Raw genomic sequence first — 18,202 nt, 5'->3', positions numbered from 1 at the left:
ACTTGAATAGAAAAATAAGCATAAACCATGATCATATAATCTCTATTCAAAGAAGTGTAAATGACTAGTAAACATAAGAGCAATTTTCTTTTTTCTAATTTTTTTTGTTTTATTAGTGAAACACCATGAGGTACAGTTGTAGACTTACAAGTTGTTGTGCTTGGATTTCAGTTATACAATGATCCAGTACCCATCCCACCACCAGTGCCCAATTTCCACTCCCACCAATCCCAGTATCCCTCCCACCCCCCATCCCCCATCCCACCCTGCCTCTTTGGAAGGGCACTCCCTTTTGTTCTATCTCTCTTTTTGGGTGCTGTGGTCTGCAAAAGATACATTGGATGGCAATCCTGTTCAGTCCATAGACTATTTTCAGCAGGCATCTCCCATCCTGGGCAGATCTTCCCAGCACCCTTTATTTGGTGCTCCCTTCTCTATCTGTGCTGCCTTTACCCCTAGAGAGTGCAGCTGGCCTCTAAGCCATGGAGTGAACAACCTGGTATTTATCACAGCTGTTCTTGGGTGTTAGTCTCTTATTTTGTTACTTTATGTTACCCAGATGAATGCAGTCTTTCTATGTCTGTCCCTCTCTTTCTGACTCATTTCGCTTAGCATACTATTTTCATCTATTACCACCCAAGAGCAATTTTCAAGCTCACTAGTAGACAAAGAGCACAAATTAAAATGAGAAATTAAAATTTCCCCCCAAATTACAAATATTTAAATATCCGGTAATATCTTTCCCTAGCAAAGATGCTAGAAAATAGACCTTTTCAAGTTATTTTATTGAGAATTAGATCTGCATAATAGTCAGGCAATATAGAGTTTAAAGCAGTTGAATGTTCTTTAAGTCACTGTCACTGTCACTGGCCTCCCATTGTTCATCGATTTTCTCGAGCGGGCCCAGTAACGTCTCCAGTGTGAGACTTTGTTGCAAGTTAGCTTTTGTGTGTGTATATGGAAATTCAGGGATCAAACCCATAACCTCAGAAATATGAGGTAAATTTTGTTTCTATAGCGCGGACACTACCTCCACTACCCAGCCATCGCCACACTCCAGGACGCTCTCCGGACCCGCGTGGCAGCTCCGGCCTAGACTCACGCACGACTGAAGACCCACAGAACAAGGTAAGCGGAACTCTCTGAGACTTGGACTCCAGCTCGGCGGACCCAGGGACAGAGTTTCTCTGCTTGCTCCCACCAACCACAGGTGACAAAGGGATTATAATCAGGAGCCCCACCCTACCCTGCCCTGTCTGCTTCCATCAACCACCCAGGTATCAGATTGTGCACAAAATACCCATCCTACCCAGATAAATTTCCCACTGGCAGACCTCCACTATCAACACTACCTCCACAACCCAGCTGTCACCACACGCCAGGATGCTCGACACATCATAAGACACTAAATACCCATCTTCCGGAATTGTAGTACCATATTTGATAGGGTTCAAATATGGTAACACCTACAAGGGTGATTAGAGGTCGCCCCAAAAGCCTCTATCCCTCTTGGAAAGACTGGCAAGCTACCGAGAGTATTCTGCCCACACGGAAGAGCCTGGCTAGCTATCCGTTGTGTATTCGATATTCCAAAACCAGTAACTAAAACTGGTCTCATTCACCTGACCCTGAAGGCTTCACCGACATGGCAGCACTGAGAAGGATGAGAAAGGAGAGGCCGACAAAATCTCAAGGCCGAACTAGGCTGCCACAACGAAGGAAGACAAAAATGATCGTCTGTACTTTCAATGCACGTACGCTAGCATCAGATACATCCATCGGACCTGATGGTACAAGTGCGAATGATCAAGTACGACATCATTGGTCTGACCGAGACAAGAAGACACTAATCTCACCATGCCGTTTTCGACACTGGAGAAGAATTGTTCCTCGGAACATGCGATAAAAGAGGTGTCGGAGTCGTCGGTGTCCTTGTCAACACAAACTTGGCCAAGAGCATTGATTCATTCGAATGCCTAACAACCCGAATCGGACGTTTACATTTGAATAGATGTGGCTCACTGCCTGCAGTTTCTATCTTCATTGTCTACGCACCAACATGTCATTATGATGAAAGAGAAATCGAGAAGTTCTACATGGAGCTGGAGAAGTTCTATGAAGAAGACCACACCTTCTACAAGATAATCGTGGGTGATTTTAATGCCAAGATAGGACTGAGAAGATCAGCTGAAGAACTTCACATCGGGACCCATGGGCTAGAATGGAATGAACAGGGTGAGAGACTGTCTGAGTTCATCATGTCAACCAAGACCATCCATGGTAACTCACAGTTCTAGAAGGCAGAATCTAAACGTTGGACATGGGAGTCTCCCAGGTGATGATTCCACAACGAAATAGACCACATCATATTCAATTGATGGTTTTGTCCGAACGATGTTGCCGTTGTCCCAAAATTTCGAACAAAATAGGACCACCGTCTCCTTCGTGCAAAATTCTACTTCACAGAGCGGGGAGAAAGGGCTGCAAAGTTCAAAAAGAGAACTCTCAGAATGACCACCAACTGGGAACTCTTTGGCACTATTGCAGCAACATGGGAAGATGCCATTGTTGACAACATTGACGAGGAATATGATCGACTGGTTCAGCACATCCATGAATGTGCAAGGAACGCCAAGAGAGAGATAGCCACAAAAAAACACCTGTCTTCGAAAACTCTTGAGCTAATTTGCCAGCGTGGTGTGGCGCATGCCTCAGGCAACCGCAAGCTAACGTCCGAGCTCGCAAAGCAGTGCAGAGATGCGATCGAGGAAGACCTCAAAGAGAGAAGAGCAGAAGTACTGGTAGATGCGGCAGAAGCTGGGAAAAGTATTCATTATGCCCTCCTGTCCTTCGCCAACTACAAGACCAAGATGACTGCCCTCCGACGTCCTGATGGATCCATCACATCCTCCAGAACGGCAATGGAGAAGATTATCCATGACTTCTACTCAAATCTCTACGATAGCCATGTCCACTTGCCAACATACCAAATTCCACAGGATGGATATGTCGTTCCCAACATTCTCCCTTCCGAAATCCGACACGCCATTTCGTCGTTAAAGAAACAAACAGCACCCGGCCCAGACAAGGTCAGACCTGAACACCTGAAGAACCTGCCGTCAGTACTCATCAATACACTGGCTCGGCTCTTCACTCGCTACCTGTCTGAATGCAAGGCTCCGTCCCAATGGAAATCCAGCAGGACCGTACTACTGTTCAAGAAAGGAGACATCCATGACATTGGCAACTATTGCCCGATCTGCCTATTGTCTGTCATCTACAAGTTGTTCACTCGAGTCATCCTGAATAGGATTGGCATAACACTGGATGAAGGACAACCATGCAAGCAAGTCGGGTTCCGCAAAGGATTCAGCACCATCGACCATATCCACACAATAACCAAACTCATTGAGGTTTCTCGGGAGTTCAAGATGCCGCTCTGTTTAACGTTCATTAATTTAAAGAAGGCCTTTGATTCTGTTGAGACGGAAGCGGTCATTGAAGCCCTAGCCAATCAGGGCATTCAAGCCCAATCCATCAAGATCCTCAGTGAGCTGTATTGTGGATTCACTACCAGGATCTCACCATTCTACAAAGAAGTGATCGTTGATGTCAAGAGAGGGGTTCGGCAGGGTGATACCATTTCACCGAAACTCTTCAGCGCCACCCTCAAGAATATCATGCGACGACTGGAATGGGAGTGAAGATAGATGGTCGGCAATTACACTACCTCTGCTTTGCTGATGACATTGTTTTAATAACACCAAACATCAGCCAAGCAGCACAAATGCTAGCCGACTTTGACCATGAGTGTGGAAAGGTAGGACTACAGCTGAATCTTACAAAGACAATGCTTATGAGAAACAGCCTAGTTCCTGATGCCCCAATCGCTCTCAACGGAACGACCATCTCCGAATGCAACAGCTATGTGTACCTAGGTCGAGAAGTCAACATGACAAATGACCTGGCACCCGAGCTGCGCAGGAGGAAGAGAGCGGCTTGGAATGCCTTCAAGAACGTCAAAGAAATAGCTAAGAGGACGAAGAACCTCTGGCTCCGGGCACATCTGTTTGATTCCACTGTTCTTCCTGCACTAACATATGCCTCAGAGACCTGGGCCCTATGCAAACAGGATGAGAACGCTATTCAGGTCTCCCAAAGAAGAATAGAAAGAGCTATGCTTGGAATATCACGTTTCACTCAAATGAGAGAAAAAATCTGGAGTCCCGACATCTGTAGACGATCAAGAATCAGGGACGCTGTCTCATTTGCCAAGGTGTCAAAAATCAGATGGACTGGTCACGTAATGAGATTTAAAGACGACCGCTGGACTAGAGCTGTTACTGACTGGATTCCACGGGGTGTCAAAAGACCGCGTGGCCGCCCACCTACCAGATGGTCAGACTTCTTCGTCAAGATCATAAACGATCGGTTTGAGGCCCTTCATGTTCCCGGAGCGAAGAGATGTCATTGAGCTACACTAGCACGCAACAGGGACAAATGGAGACGTTACTTGCGCCCGCGCAAATCGACGACTAACGGGAAGTGATTAAGTGAAGTGATTCTATAGTGCAAAGAAAAGAAACCAAAGTTTGTTACATGCAAGCCAAGTACTTTTGTCCTGACCTACATATCCGGTCATAAGTAAGTTAGCTTTTAAGAATTGATCTTAAGAAAACAATTAGAAAAGTAGACAAATAGAGATAAATGTTCACGTCAGTGTCATCTTAGCAGTAAAATATTACAATTATAAAATCTCAATAAACATTTTATAGTTACTAAAATTGATTATTTAAAAATTATACTTGTATATATACTAATATAAATACATAATAGAAAGACTCCAAAGAAATGTACCTTCATTGTACTTGTCTGTTTATTGTGGTTTTATTTTCTTCTTAAGATAGTTATCCCATGAACAACACAAATTTGGACTTCTATATGATTTTTTTCAATAATTATATTTTTAAAATTTTTGGACATTGGTATGGATGTAAAATAATTAAAGATGATCAATATATCCTAGAAATATAAAATGAAATCTAAGAAAAAGTATGCCATGAATGAATAAAATATATGCAGATAATTTATTTGATTGGACCCCAGACTTAGTATAGGGGTTAAAGCACTTACCATGCACACAGTCAACCCAAATTAATGGCTGGCACCACCAGGAATGACCCTTGAGCACAGAGTCTGAAGTCCCAAGCGCCACATACTATGGCCCAAATACCCGACAAAAATAGAAATATAATTTATCACTTATTACCATAAAATAAATTTTTATAAAGTCTATTATAAAATCCATTATAAATTTTAAATGTATCAAAATTTACAGCTTTACAGGCCACACATAGCACTACTTGCAGACAATGTAATGAAATACTATTAGAAAACCATCTTCTTGGTCAATAGCAGACTATCTATTAAATTTGGGGGTTTTCAAAAGTTATATAGGAGTTAGCACCCTTAACCTCTATGTTACTCAAGAATTAGTTATGTTTTTCTTTTCTTTTCTTCCTTTTTTGTGGGGAGGGAAGCGCACTGAGATGTGCTCCGGGCTCACTTCTGACTCTGTATCCAGAGATCACTCCTGGCAGGCTCAGGGTTCTTGGGATTGTACTCAGGTTAACTGCCTACAAGGGAAACACCCTCTACATGCTGCACTAGCTCTTTGGCCTATATGTTTCTTTTTAAAAATGACGTGTTAATAAAACATTTTTAATAATTAAAAATCATTTTAAATAAAACATTTAATTAAAAAGTTTAATGCAGGCAAATACTGTTTAAACAGTAAAGTAAATTTAAAAATTAGAATAATACTTGGTAAAGCATAGAAACATATCAAACAATAGATGGTATATATCTTATTTGCAAATTTGTAACTAGAATACATTGTCCTTTTCCATTTCAAGGATGAGATGAATCTATAAAGTAGATTTGTTCACTCACAATGCTATATTCTGTCCTGGATGCTTATTTAAAAATACTTGTCAATGTGCCTGTTTCTAAACGTTTTGAATACTACAGTCCTCTTTGCTATTGTTAGATCTTTCTCTTGTTTGATTTTTACTTTTTGTTACTTTTTTATTTTTAATTTTTAAATTTTTATTAGTGAGACACCATGAGGTACAGTTGTAGACTTACAAATTTTTGTGCTTGGGTTTCAATTATACAATGATCAAATACCCATCAACTCTACCAGTGCCCATTTCCCACCACCACGAATCCCAGTATCCCTCCCACCCCCCATCCCCTCATCCCACAATGACTCTTTGGCAGGGCATTCCCCTTTGTTCTCTCTCTCCTTTTAGGTGTTGTGGTTTGCAAAAGATGCATTGAGTGACAATCGTGTTTGGTCTATAGTCTATGTTCAGCATGCTGTCCCATCCTGGGAGGATCCTTGCAACACCCTTTATTTGGTGATCTATTCTCTCTCTGAGCCGACTTTTCTGCTAGCATGTGTGGTTGGTCTCCAAGCTATGAAGAAAACTTCCTGACACTAATCTCGGCCACTCTTGGGAGTTGGTCTCCTATTTTGTTATTTTATGTTCTCCGGGTGAATGCAATCTTGCTCTGTTTGTCCCTCTCTTTCTGACTCATTTCGCTTAACATGATATTCTCCATGTAGTACCACATGTATGTAAATTTTATGACTTCATCTTTTCTAACCGGTACATAGTACTCCATTGTGTCAATTTACCAAAGTTTCTTTAACCAGTCTTCAGTTCTCGGGCACTCAGGTTTTTTCCAGATTCTGGCTATTGTAAAGTGTGTGTGCAGCTCACTCTTAGGGATAAGGACACAACAGGGGTTTTGCTTCTGACTGCTTTTATTTGGGAATTTTTGAAATTTTGTAATTGCTGTCTCTGAAAGTTGTCTTTCTTACTACACACAGTCTCTGATTTATAAGAAGGCTGTTGACGAAGGTGAAGATTTCTCTTCATGTATGGGAAAGGAACAGGATTAGCAGTAGTGTTGGGAGGCTTAGGGAACGAGACTGAGGCCCACATCCCCCCCCCATAATGGTGCTGTCCACCTTCCAAAACTAGGGACTAGTATTGTTGCTCAAGCAGTGAGGTTTCTGCCAGAATGCCTCTTTCATCAGAAATCTCTCAAATTTTTCATTTGAAACCTTAGTTTTTTCTTTAAAATTTTTAAATTAAATGCACAATTACACAGAAACACAGCTATAAAGTTGTGATTGAGTTTCTGTCATAGTGTTCCAACACCCATTCCTTCATAACAGTCACAGTCCAAGTCACAGTCCTCCCATGGTTCATCGATTTGCTCGAGCGGGCCCAGTAACATCTCCATCATGAGACTTGTTGTTCCTGTGTTTGGCATATCGAATACGTCATGGGTAGCTTGCCAGGTTCTTCCCTGCGGGTGAGATACTCTCAGTAGCTTGCCGGGCTCTTTGAGAGGGGCAGAGGAATCGAACTCAGGTCCGCCATGTTGGCCACTTGTAAGGCGAACGCCCTACCGCTGTGCTATCATTTCCAAACACCAATATCCCCATTTTCCCTCCTGACACCCACCCCCAGCCAACCTCTCTGCTCTATCGCAGACACTTTTCTTCTCTCTCTGACTCTGTCTGTCTGTCTCTCTGTCTCTGTCTCTCTCTGACTGTCTTGCTGTCTGTCTCTTGCTCCGCGCCTCCCCCCCATTCTCTCCTTTTGGACATTGTAGTTTGCAATACAGGTTCTGAAAGGTTATCATGCATAACCCTTTCCTCCTTTCAGCACTCAGTTCTTTACGGGACCTTCATTTTAAATCCCAAGCCATTTTCAGATTGGTAAGAAACACTAAATCAATTTATGAAGGAAGATGGCGCCAAACCCATCCAAGAGACCCTGCCACTGAGCTGCTATTCCTGCCTGAAGATGTCTCTCTGGCTTCCTGAAAGAACAGCGAGGGGAGAGGCAAAGTCCCAGACCTAGGCAAACAGAGGAGGGGAAGAAAGATCTGAAAAACATACCAAAAGAGGCATTGAGTGGCAATCATGTTTGGTCTATAGTCTACTTTCAGCATGCATCTCCCATCCTGGGAGGATCCTCCCAACACCCATTATTTGGTGGTCCCTTTTCTATCAAAAAATAATAAAAAAATAGAAATATACAAAAACAATCAGTTTTGATTCACTTGAAATATGAAAATTCTGAATTTCACGAGTAAGACATTTTCCTTGACTTCACTGAAAGGATTAAAAATTAAATTGCATAAAATAGCTTTGTAATGGCCCATCTCATGGTGATTCAATTAAAAAATAAATGAATAAAATTTAAATATCTCATAAAGATTTAAACTGCCACACCAAGTACATGCACCTGGATTTGAAACAGATAACTCACATTTGAAAAGAGAGAGAGAAGGACTAAAACAAAGTGAAAAAAGCTAATGACTCCTTAGGAGGTCATAGATATAGTAATTAAGGTGGGAGGAGGTGATGCTGGAACATACTAAAAGCTATTCATGATTCAAGGATTCACACCCAGAGATCTTATTGCAAAATTATGAAAATATATAACTATTTCTCATTACACACAGCCATGTATGGTGAGACTCTAAATTAGATACCAATTATTTATTCACACAGATGTATTCATATGACTATCATATGCTCTAGTGAGATCACGGGAAATAATTCTTACCACTGGCATTCTTGGAAAATTAAGTAGTAATCAGGTTTTTATGATTAAGTTGTTATGATTTCATAGACAGTGTTTGTTTCCTTAACCAACCTTGAATGTCTTTAAAAGACCCAATACAGGAATATTAATTCATTTTTAGTTTAATAAAAAATATGCTGAATTTACATGTTAAATAGAAATGAATGTCTTTTTCAATAGTCTATTTGGGACACTGTCCTTTACTTGTTTTATTTGGAACTGAATGAGGTACCCTATAATCTCTAATTCCATCCCTAGTTCTCCCTGCTCTACTTCTACCAATGAAAACAAACTTCACTTTAGACCTAGTTTTCAGTAATCTCATCCAGTTTGCTTTTCTGGTGGCATTCTGTTTCTCACTATTCCTCTCCACAGCTAAGTGATGTGAAAATACCGTCTTATTTTCATATTTTTGTTTTGCTTATCATTTACGAAAAACATGTTAACGTATTTAAAATACATCTACCAACTATCCCATGCTGATCACCATCTGTCCAGTTCCCTACCCTTCCCGGTTTCCTAGCCATCCATCCATCACCCCATTAACTCTCCTAGGACCATCTCTTTCCACCACCACCTTCCAGGCTCAAGGTCAAGCGGTACCAACCGCTTTGGGAGTGGTGACCTAGTGCGCATGTCTTAGTCCGTTACCTCCCCTGGCAATGCAGGCCCAATGCCATTGACAACGTTTGTTCTTGTGTGAGCTGCAGTTAACAGCGATGTTTAGAGAAAGCTACAGGCACCAGGGACCATGGAAGACCACAGAGTAACACCTCAAGGTAATATAATTTGAGTTCCCCCCGCCAGAAATGTCCAGATGCCATTGCCTGAAAGCAGGCTTGGCCACCGTGGGGAGTTTATAAATCCAAAGACTTACAGAGGCAATGGACCTCATTGTTAAACTAGCTAGTAAAGTGTCACCGTGATAACAACTCTTAATATTGTTGGGAATAAGTGAAATGGTGCAGCTAGGGGTGCTGAACAGAGGGCCCGAGGACGTGGTGAATTACCTTTACATCTCCCAGGAGCTGATCTTCGGGCTTCTTGCTGCAACTGTTCCCTTGGCTTGGTCCCTGTTAAGAGTCATCCTGGAATGACTCTGAGGGCGTTGACCACTCATCTGGAAGGTTCATTCCCCAGTGTATGTGTTCGCATCCCCCAGCCATCATTTATGGATAGACCACCCAAACCTTTTAGAGATGTGTCTCAAATTTCGTTATTTTCCAAAGGTGACCATGAGGCATAAACACAGCCTCCATGAAAGAATTTTTACTTTATTTCCGGTTACCTTAGACTCATCTGCCTTCTTTAGCCTATTCCAAATTCATTCTTTTAATCCAAACCCACAGACCTTGCCATTTCTCCCATTTTTTTTTGGAGGACACCAGGGATAGGGCATACTTGACTGTGCTCTGGTCTTACTCCTGGCTCTGTGCTCAAGTTTCACATCTGGTGGGTCTCTTGGGACCATAAAGGATTGCAAGAATTGAACTGGGTCCTTCTTGCTTGCAGAGCAAATGCCCTGTCAGCTATACTGTTCCTCTGACTCTACCCCATTCTTCATCAGGCCCATGCAATTTCTCCTCTTATGAGCATATAATCCTGTACCAAGTTTATCTTTCTTAGAGTCTTGTCTATTCCCCCTTTGTCGTCTCTATAACTTTCCATTCTTTCCCATGCCATCCTTCAATCCCCAGCCTCTGCCAAAAACAACCACAGCATCTCAAACTTCAGAACTTTTATTAAAAACCAATTAACTACGATGCATCTCTTCAATTTAAAAATATATTTAAAAATATATTAGAATAAATATAATGTGTATGGTATTTCAGTGTTTGTCTAAGGTAACCATCTGGTACCTTAAGTGGTACCTACCATTCCAGCTATTGGTCACTGGTCACTTGCCATGACGTTTCAAATTTGTTTACAAACAACTGCATGGGAACCCCAAGATTCTACCAGTTGATGGTTGGTTTGGTGGGAGAATGATTTCATAAAGTAGGCAGTTGAAAGGTAGAGTCTAGCCAATCAGGAGGTCAGATTCCCAAGAAGAATACCGGTTTGGATAGAGAGAGAGGTAGATTGAAGCAGGGTAGGGAGATGGAATCCTACACGACAGTTATAATAGTTTCACCTTCCTCAGACTCTTGTGTTAGAAAACTACTCCCATTATACTCAAAAGCTTACATATTTCATTAATAAATCAAGAAAATTTCTAAATAATCATTTATATTGCACTGTTCACCAACATCATTAGGTCTTATTATTAGTATACTTTATATGACGTTTACAGCACAGTGGGTAGGGCATTTGCCTTGCATGAGGCCAACCCAAAGTTTCATACATGAAGCCAAGTGATTTAGCCCTGAGCCACATACCCAGTCATCAGTAACTTAGCTTTTAACTACTGATCTTAAGTAAACAATCAGAAAATTAGACAAATAGATATAAATGTTCACATAAATATAGACAGCAGTAAAACATTTCAATTATAAAAAACTCAAAAATTTTATAGTCACTGAAATTTATTTTTTAAAAATTATACTTGTATATATACTAATATAAATACATAATTGAAAGACTCCAAAGAAATGTACTTTCATTTTACTTGTATGTTTCTTATGGTTCTATTTCTTCTTAATATAGTTATCCCACGAACAATACAAATTTGAACTTCTATGTGATTTTTTTCAATAATTATATTTTGAAACAATTTTGGACATTGGTATAGATGTGGAATAATTAAAGATGATGAATATATCCTAGAAATATCAAAAAATCTAAGAAAAATTATGCCATGCATGTATTAAATATATGCAGATAATTTATTTGATTGGACCCCAGACTTAGTATAGGGGTTCAAACACGTACCATGCACACAGTCAACCCAAATTAATGGCTGGCACCACCAGGAATGACCCTTGAGCACAGAGTCAGAAGTCCCAAGCACCACATACTATGGCCCAAATAACCCACAAAGAAGAAATATAATTTATCACTTATTAACCATAAAATACAAATGTATTATAAAGTCTATTGTAAAATCCATTATAAATTTTTTAAATGTATCAAATTTACAGATTTACAGACCACACATAGCACTACTTGCAGACAATGTAATGAAATACTATTAGAAAACCATCTTCTTGGTCAATAGCAGAGTATCTATTAAATTTGGCGGTTTTCAAAAGTTATATAGGAGTTAGCAACCTTTATCTCTATGCTACTCAAGAATCAGTTACATGTTTTCTTTTCTTTTCTTCCTTTTTTGTGGGGAGGGGAGTGCATCTAGATGTGCTCCGGGCTCACTTCTGACTCTGTATCCAGAGATCACTCCTGGCAGGCTCAGGGTTCTGGGGACAAAACTCAGGTTAGCTGCATACAAGGTAAACACCCTCTACATACTGCACTAGCTGTTTGGACTATATGTTTGTTTTTTAAAATGACATTTTAATAAAACTTTTAAATCATTTTTAAAAACATTTTAATAAAACATTTAATTAAAAAGTTTAATGCAGGCAAATACTGTTTTAATCATTAAAGTAAATTTAAAAATTAGAATAATACTTGTAAGTAAATTGAATAATAATTGAATAATAATTGAATAATACTTGTAAGTAAAAATTAGAATAACACTTGTAAGTAAATTTCATGACTTCATTTTTTTCTAACTGCTACATAGTACTCCATTGTGTAGATGTACCAAAATTTCTGTGACCAGTCATCTTTTCTCAGGCAATCGTTTTTTTCCCATATTCTAGCTATTGTAAATAGTACTCCAATGAACAAATACGTGCAGGTGTCACTTCGACTATACTTTTTTGCTTCTCCGAGGTACATTCCCAGGAGTGGTATTGCTGGGTCAAATGGGAGCTCAATTTCTAATGTTTTGAGAATCATCCATACTGTTTTCTGAAAGGGTTGAGCCAGTCGGCATTATCAACAGCAGTGAAGGAGGGTCCCTTTGTTGCCACATCGTGCCAACACTGGTTGCCTTTGTTTTTTTGAATGTGGGTCAGTGTCTGTGGTGTGAAATGATATCTCATTGTTGTTTTGATCCGCATCTCCCTGATGATTAATGATGTAGAGCATTTTCTCATGTGCCTTTTAGCCATTCGGATTTCTTCTTTGAGAAAGTCTCTGTTCATTTCGTTGCCCCACTTTTTGACAGGGTTGGATGTTTTCTTCTTGTGGAGTTCAATCAGTACTTTGTATATACTTGATATCAACCCCTTGTCAGATGTGTATTTGGAGAATATTCTTTCCCATTCTGTAGACTCTCTCTGTATTTTTAGTCATTGTTTCTTAGTTTAAGATATTCCCATTTGTCTATCTCTGTTTTCACTTGCTTGGCCAGTGACGTGACATCCTTGAAGATACCATTAGCTTCAATGTCATGGAGGGTTTTGCCAACTTTGTCTTCAATGTATCTTATGAGTTCTGGTCTGATGTTTAGGTCTTTGGTCCATTTGGATCTTACTTTTGTACATTGTGTTAGGCAGAGATCGAAGCCCAGCAGTTTGCATGTAGTCGTCCAGTTTTGCCAGCACCATTTGTTAAAAAGACTTTCCTTACTCCACTTCGCATTTCTTGCCCCTTTCTCAAAGATTAGATGATCATATGTTTGAGGGGAGATGTCAGTATATTCAACCCTGTTCCATAGGTCTGCAGCTCTGCCTTTGTTCCATTTCCATGCTGTTTTAATTATTACTACTTGTAGTAGAATTTGAGGTTCGGGAGGTTAATTCCTCCCATTTTCTTTTTCCCAAGAATTGCTTTAGCTCTTCGTGGGGGCTTATTGTTCCATATAAATTTCAGGAATGTTTGCTCCAATTCTTTGAAGAATGTCATGGGTATCCTAATAGGGATCGCACTGAATTTGTACAGTGCTTTGGGATGTATTGCCATTTTGACAATATTAATTCTCCCGATCCATGAACAGGATATATTTTTTCCATTTCCTCGTGTCCTCTTTTATTTCAAGAAGCAGCGTTTTGTAGTTTTCTTCGTACAGTTCCTTGACTTCCTTAAACTGATTTCTAGGTAGTTGATTTTCTGGCATACAATTGTGAATGGGATTGTTTTCATCTTGTCACTTTCTTCTCTCTCACTATTTGTGTATAGTAAAGCCATGGACTTTTGGGTATTTATTTTATACCTGTAACTTTACTCTCAAGTCTATCATTTCTAGGAGTTTCTTGGTAGAGTTTTTAGGGTTCTCTAAGTATAGTATCATATGATTTGCGAATAGTGAGAGCTTGATTTCTTCCTTTCCTATATGGATGGTCTTAATCTCTTTTTCTTGTCTACTTGCTATTGCTAGTATTCCCAGTACTGTGTTGAACAGCAGTTGAGAGAGTGGTAATCCTTATCTTGTTCCTGATCTTAGGGGTAACGCTCTCAGTTTTTTCCCATTGAGGATGATGCTTGCTGTATGCTTGTGGTAGCTGGCTTTAACTATATTGGGGAAAGTCCCCTCTATCCCAAATTTGGCGAGGGTTTTCATCATAAACGGATGCTGGATCTTTTCAATTGCTTTCTCTACATCTATTGATATGATCATATGATTTTTATCTTTTGTTTTGTTGATATGATGGATTATGTTGATTGATTTCCGAATGTTAAACCATCCTTGCATCCCCGGGATGAATCCCACTTGGTCATGGTGTATGATCTTTTTGATGAGTGTTGAATTCTATTTGCTAGTATTTTGTTCAGAATCTTCTCATCCGTGTTCATCAGTGATATCCACCTATAGTTTTCTTTTCTCGTGGCGTCTTTTTTTCCATTTGGTATTAGAGAGATATGGGCTTCATAGAAACTGTTAGGGAGAGTTTCTGTTTTTTCAATTTCCTGGAAAATTTTGAGAAGGACTGGCAGTAGATCCTCTTTAAATGTTTGGAAAAATTCGGTAGTGAATCCATATGGACCTGAGCTTTTGTTTTTGGGAAGAATTTTAATTAGAGTTTCAATTTCCTTGATGTGACTAGGTCTATTCAGGTATTCTATATCTTCTTGAATCAGCTTTGGGAGATTATAGGAATCCAGGAATTTATACATTTCTTCTAACTTCTCCTTTTTCTTGGCATACAGACTTTCAAAGTGGTCTCTGATGATCTTTTGAATTTCTTTGGTTTCCGTTGTGATATCTCCATTTTTATTTCTGATTCGGTTTATTAGTGTTCTCTCTCTCTGTTTCTTCGTGAGTTTTGCTAGTGGTTTATCTATCTTGTTTATTTTCACGAAGAACCAGCTCTTGGTTTCATTGATTTTTCGGATTGTTTCTTAGGTTTCCATGTCGTTGATTTCTGCTCTAAGTTTTATGATCTCTTTCCTTCTGCCCGATTTAGGCTCCTTCTGTTGATCCTTTTCTAAGATCTTGAGCTGTGAAGTCAAGTTGCTTATGTGCATCCTTTCTTCCATCCTTAGATATGCTTGCAGAGCTATAAATTTTTCCCTTAATAGGGCTTTAGCTGCATCCCATAAGTTCTGGTAGTTCGTGTCTTTGTTCTCATTTGTTTCCAGGTATCTTTTGATTTCTTCCTTGACGTCCTTCCTGACCCACACATTGTTCAGCAGTGACTTGTTTAGTTTCTAGGTGTTCAATTTGATTGTCCGTGTCTGTGTGTGATTCACATCTATCCTCAGTGCATCATGGTCTGAAAAGATTGTTGATACTCTTTCTATCTTCCTGATTCTATTGAGGTATGTTTTGTGGCCTAGCACATAGTCTATTTTGGAGAATGTTCCATGCGCACTGGAGAAGAATGTGTATTCTTTCTTTGGGGGGGTGCAAAGCCCTGTATAGGTCTATAAGTCCTTTCTCTTCTATTTCTTCATTCAAAGCCAATGATTTCTTGCTGAGTTTTGTTCTTGTTGATCTATCCAGAGGTGATAAGGCGTTGTTGAAGTCTCCATCTACTATTGTGTAGATAGCACTGTCCAAGAGGACAGAATTTAAAGATAAATTCTCTTAGCAGTTGTTTTAAGTATCTAGCTGTTCCTTCATTAGGTACATATACATTTAAGAATATGATTTCTTCCTGTTGTATGTATCCCTTGATGAAGAGAAAGTGGCCTTCGCTGTCCCTTCTAATGTTTTTCAGCCTGAAATTAATGTTGTTGGATACTAGTATGGCCACCCCAGCTTTTGTGAGGGAGCTGTTTGCTTGCAGGATTGTTTTCCATCCTTTCACTTTGAGTCTGTGTTTGCTCTGATTCTTCAGATGAGGTTCTTGTAGACAGCAGAATGTTGGTTTCAGTTTCTGGATCCATTTTGCCACTCTGTGTCTCTTGGTAGGTGCATTTAGACCATTGACATTAAGGGAGATTATTGTCATGGGGTTTTGTGCCATCTTCCTGTAGGAGTTGATTGTGTTTACACGTGTTTTCCTTCTTATCTTACAGGAGCCCCTTTAGTCCTTCATTTAGATTTAGTTTTGAGTTTATGAAGTTCCTGAGCTTTTGTTTATCTACAAAGTGATGTATCGTTCCATCAAATTTGAGTGAGAGTTTAGCTGGATAGAGTATTCTTGGTGAGGCGTTCATTTCATTGAATTTTTTTCACAATATCCCACCATTGCCTTCGGGCTTGGAGGGTTTCCACTGATATGTCTGCTGTGAATCTAAGGGGTGATCCTTTGTATGTAATTTCCTTCTTTGACCTTGCTGCTTGTAATATTGTGTCTCTTTCCACAGCATCCATCGTTCTGACTATGATATGCGTTGGAGTGTTTTTTTGTGGAGTCTCCTTTAGCTGATACCCTTCTGGCTCCTTGGATCTGGATGTCTGCTTTCCTTAACTCTGGGAACTTTTGAGCAATGATTTCTTTGACTCTAGCTTTTTCATTGGGGTTGTCTCCCTGTCCTTCTGGTACTCCAATGATTCTAATGTTGTTCCTCTTGGTGTCATCCCCTAGGTCTCTGATTCTACTTAGAGCCATTTTGAGGTCTTTTTCTATTGCTTGTTGTTCCCGATGGGATTTCTGTTGCTCATCTTCAAGCTTGCTGATCCTCTCTTCAGCTGCACTTATCCTATTGCTAAGGGTACTTACTGACTTTTTAATTTCATCCACTGAATACTTTATTTGTAACTCTTCTTTTTGTAGCTATTTTTAATTCTGTTCTCTTTTCTTCCTGTATTTTCTTGACTATCTGTTCTATTGTTTCTTTCATTTCTTCTTTTAGTCTTTGGATATCTCTTCCATTGATTCTTTGAGTAGATCCTTGAACACCCTCTGCATTTTATCCTGAATTTCTTTATCAAAGAGAGTGCAATTGTGAACAACCTCGATTGAGGGTTCGGGATTCTTTTCTTCATATTCTCCTTGTGGTGGAGATTTGCGCTGTTTCTTCATATTGTTTTGGTTACCTAGAGGTAGACCCCTGAAATCACAGGTACTGTTCCCTCTTATCATGGGAAAGGATTTTGGATAAGGTTGGTCGATGGTAGCCAACCCTTTCTAGATACTGACCATCTTCTCAATCAGGCCTTATTCTTTGTTTTAAAACGGACATTGAGTGAAGCTTTGGAGGAGGTACTTTTTAGTTTTGAGCTTGTACAGCACATTTCATACAGGTCTTTTGTTAGAAATGGAGTAGGCAAGTGGGATGTTGTTGTATTCTAGTAGAGGTGGTCAGAAATTTTTAGTCGGTATTAGGCGACAAAGTGAGGGATGAAAGTACAGAGTGCCCAGATTGGGAAATATAACGGCGGCTGTCCACCCAGGAGAAGGCCACGCCCACTTCTGGGAGGCCACGCCCCTACATGGTGGCCACGGCCCTGGCCCATCCCAGGGTCACTCCCACCCAGGATTCTGGAATGGAGGAGGGGCGATGGAAAATCCCATGGAGCTGCTGCAGGTGTCCCCTGCTGGAAGGTGTCCATTTCTGCAGGAAAAGGCTCCTGGCTGGGGGTGAGGAGCAGTGGAACTGGTTTGTGTTCCCCCTACCCACCTGGAAGGGAGGAACTGATTAGGTGATGGACAGTCCCATGGAGCTGCTGCAGGTGTCCCCCGCAGGTGTCCCCCTGTGGAGGGTGTCCAGTTCAGCGGAAAAAGGAGCGGGGCTCTTGTTTTATTTTTACTTTCTGTTCCAATCTTAATGGTATCACTATCTACACAGTCAACCTAGCTAAACCCTAAAGTCTCTTCCACTTTCTCCTGCTTGAGTCTTTGCTTTCTGACAAAAGGGAGGACTTCAGAATGCTGACATCAATCCAATACCCAGGGCCGCAGGAGATAGTGTAGTGATTATAGAAATTGCCTCACAAGCACTTAATTTGACTCCCAGCACCACTGATTGCCAGAGTATCAAAGGCTGTATAACCTCGGAGGACCCCAAGCACCATGGCCACGTTTTCTGAGAATTGTCTGTGGGACCCCTACACCTCCTGAGCATTGTTTTAGAGACTCTCACAGCAACCAAAAAATATATAATGCCCCAGAAACATGTACTTGTCTTAAATAGGGACCCTCACTTGAGGTGAGGTTCACAAAGAAATATTGCATGAAAACATAAAGAGCAGGGGA

Source organism: Sorex fumeus, unplaced genomic scaffold (genome assembly GCF_029834395.1).
Source record: "Sorex fumeus unplaced genomic scaffold, SorFum_2.1 ptg000254l, whole genome shotgun sequence".
Lineage (NCBI taxonomy): Eukaryota > Metazoa > Chordata > Mammalia > Eulipotyphla > Soricidae > Sorex > Sorex fumeus.
Note: the sequence above shows the minus strand (reverse complement) of the source record.